Raw genomic sequence first — 2,817 nt, 5'->3', positions numbered from 1 at the left:
CGACTCGCATTTACTGGGGAATATCCGATTTGTCTGCTTACATGGCACACGCAAATGCAGTATCCGATTCATATCCGATTTATTACCACATATGAATGAGGCCTTAATCCGATCTGAGAAAATCGGAATCCATGCGTTTTTTCCGATTTCCATGCCTTAGCATGTTTACTCGGGTCATATCCGATCTGTGCCACATGAGAGGAAAAAATCGGAATTGGGTTCCTTGACCCATGCAGTGTAAAATGGGGCCTTGACTCCTAACCCTAAGGTTGTGGGGCGAGTCTCGGGGCGGCAATACCACGACTAAGGTGCCCTTGAGCAAGGGCCCACCGACCCCCAACTGCTCCCCAGTGCAACGCATCATAAATGGCTGCCCAATGCTCCACGGGTGTGTTCGTGTTCACTGCTGCGTGTGCACTTTGGATGAGTTAAATGCAGAGCACCAATTCTGAGTAGGGGGTCACCATACTTGGCTGTATGTCACGTCACTTTCACTTTTTTTTTTAAACAAACTAGTCCACGGACGCCAGCCTGCATGCTTGACCACATGCACCGATCCTCACTATCCCTGTTGCTGTCTCCGATCTTAGAAAAGCCACACGGTTGAGGGAAATGACGGACGACAAAGGACCGCTGGGATTCGAACCCAGGATCTCCTGTTTACGAGACAGACGCTTTAACCCACCTAAGCCACGGCGCCAACCTACGTGTGTGGTCTCTGGTGAGGACGCGACTTTTTTTTTGAGGATCAAAAGCACCCACAGAAAAAAACGCCAACATATCAGGCACTGCACAGCTTATTAAATAGTTTTGCTGGGCGACAAACTGAGTCAGGGTGGCCAGCTAGTAGCTGTGTGTTTTCAAGCCACAGCGTCATTAGCAGAATGGCCAAAAAACACAAAGAGTAGCGCCATCCTGTATTTTGCCAGTCTGGTCGCACTGGGTTTGCGTGTTCGGGGAGTCAGGAAGGACAAGGTCCTTTGGGTCTCTGCAAAAATTGGAATGCAGTAAAAAAACAGAGGCACTATCAGGGCCTCTGTTCCAAGAAAGAACCCACAGGAGAAGGTTCAGATTTTAGAGGCACCGCTGGGATTCGCACCCAGAATCTCTTGTTTACAAGACAAGCGCTTTGACCAGCTAGCGCTCACGGCGCCCCAGCCGCGTTGGACCCGGCCGCATTCTGTTTGCTGAAAGCAGACCACACAACAACACAAGGTGGTGCTTGTAATCACCACAAAGGCGCTGCTGGATCGGACCCAGTATCTCCTGTCTACTAGACAGACGCTTTAACCCAACTATGCCACTGCAACAACCTGCGTATGCTGCCTCTGGGAGGGAGCCTGACGACTTAGAAGATCAAAACAGCGTCAGAGAAAAGGCCAAGAGCCAGGCACTGCACAGCTTAAAAGAGTTTATTTAGGTGCACAACTGAGTCGGTGGGTGGCCGCTACACTTGACTGCTGTTTTTTTTGGCCATAGTTGCCTTTAGCAGATGCCAAAAGTCAACGGACTCGTGGTGGGTACTGCGAACCCCACAAAAACCCACACCTTTGAATGGGCCTCATTGTGTTAGTCTAGAAGGTCCCAATGCGCTATCCATTGCGCCACAGAGCCATCACAGAGTATTGCTTTTGCTGGCTTGTGCGAGTCTGCTCGTCATTGAGGTTGCATGTTTCGGGGAGTAGGAAGGGGACAAGGTCCTTAAGTCCTCTGCACAGATGGAATGCAGTTTGAAAAGCAGAGGCACTATCAGGGCCTCCTTTCAATAAAGAACCCACCCAAAAAGCAAAGTCACCAGTTAAAAGGCACTGCTGGGATTTTAACCCAAAGATCTCTTGTTTACAAGACAAGCGCTAAGACCAGCTAAGCCACGGCACCCTACTGCACTGCCCTGGGCCAGCATTTCTTTGGTATCAGCTGAGGGATAGTTCGCAAATGAATCACCATGCTGCCCTTGCTCCTCTCACCCCCTGTTTGTGGAAATGCAAGACCCACAAAATACAAAGGTGGTGCCTTAACCACCAGCAAAGGTACCGCTGGGATTCGAACCCAGGAGCTCCTGTTTACTAGACAGGCGCTTTAACCAACTAAGCCCCGGCGCCAACCTGGAAAAGCTGTTTCTAGGACGGTGATGATTGGGAGGATCCAGAGAAGAGGCCAACGATGGCCAGGCACGTCAACAGCCCTTGAAAATATTTTTTGTGACAACTGAGCATCGGCGTGGGCCGGCTAGCCTCTGTGTTTGTTGGCCGAGCTACCTAGCTCCCTTAACAGAATGCCAAAAGAAGAAGCAATTCTGAGAGACCCAAACCTTTGAATGGCCTCATTTGGCAATATAGAAGTCCAATGCGCTATCCATTGCACCAAAGAGCCTGTCAGCATGCTAAACGATCAGACGCTCTGTGCACGGGAAAAGACGGCTCCTCAGGTCTCTATGCAATTGACGCGCCCGGTTCAAAAGAGCAACAGCATTGTCAGGGTCTCCTGTCCAATGACGAGCCGACAGAGCGCAAACACCGGCAGAGAGACACCACAGGGTTTCAAAAACAGGATCTCTTGTTTACAAGACAGGCACTTTTGCATGGTGTGCTATCCTTCAAAAAGCTGCTGAGGGGTTGTTTTCAAAAGCACACGCTCCACAAGGACCGCTGCGCAAAGACACACGAGCAGACAAACAAAGGAAAATGCTGGGATTCTCACCCATGATCTCCTGTTGAAGTCGTGGCCTAATGGTTAGAGAGTTTGACTCCTAACCCTAAGGTTGTGGGATCGACAGTCTCGGGCCGGCAATACCATCGACTAAGGTGCCCTTTGAGC

General features: G+C 50.3%; 2 non-coding genes across 2 annotated transcripts; both read right to left on the bottom strand.

The window, feature by feature from the left end:
* Window positions 1-625: 625 nt before the first annotated feature.
* Window positions 626-700, bottom strand: trnat-cgu. Its single transcript has one exon. It is a non-coding gene; the product is annotated as a tRNA-Thr (tRNA).
* Window positions 701-2,028: 1,328 nt separating this feature from the next.
* On the bottom strand, window positions 2,029-2,102 carry trnat-agu. Its single transcript has one exon. It is a non-coding gene; the product is annotated as a tRNA-Thr (tRNA).
* Window positions 2,103-2,817: the final 715 nt, after the last annotated feature.

This window comes from Cyprinus carpio, unplaced genomic scaffold, assembly GCF_018340385.1.
Source record: "Cyprinus carpio isolate SPL01 unplaced genomic scaffold, ASM1834038v1 S000001111, whole genome shotgun sequence".
In the NCBI taxonomy this organism is placed as follows: Eukaryota; Metazoa; Chordata; class Actinopteri; order Cypriniformes; family Cyprinidae; genus Cyprinus; species Cyprinus carpio.
This window is presented reverse-complemented; position numbering and strand designations above follow the sequence as displayed.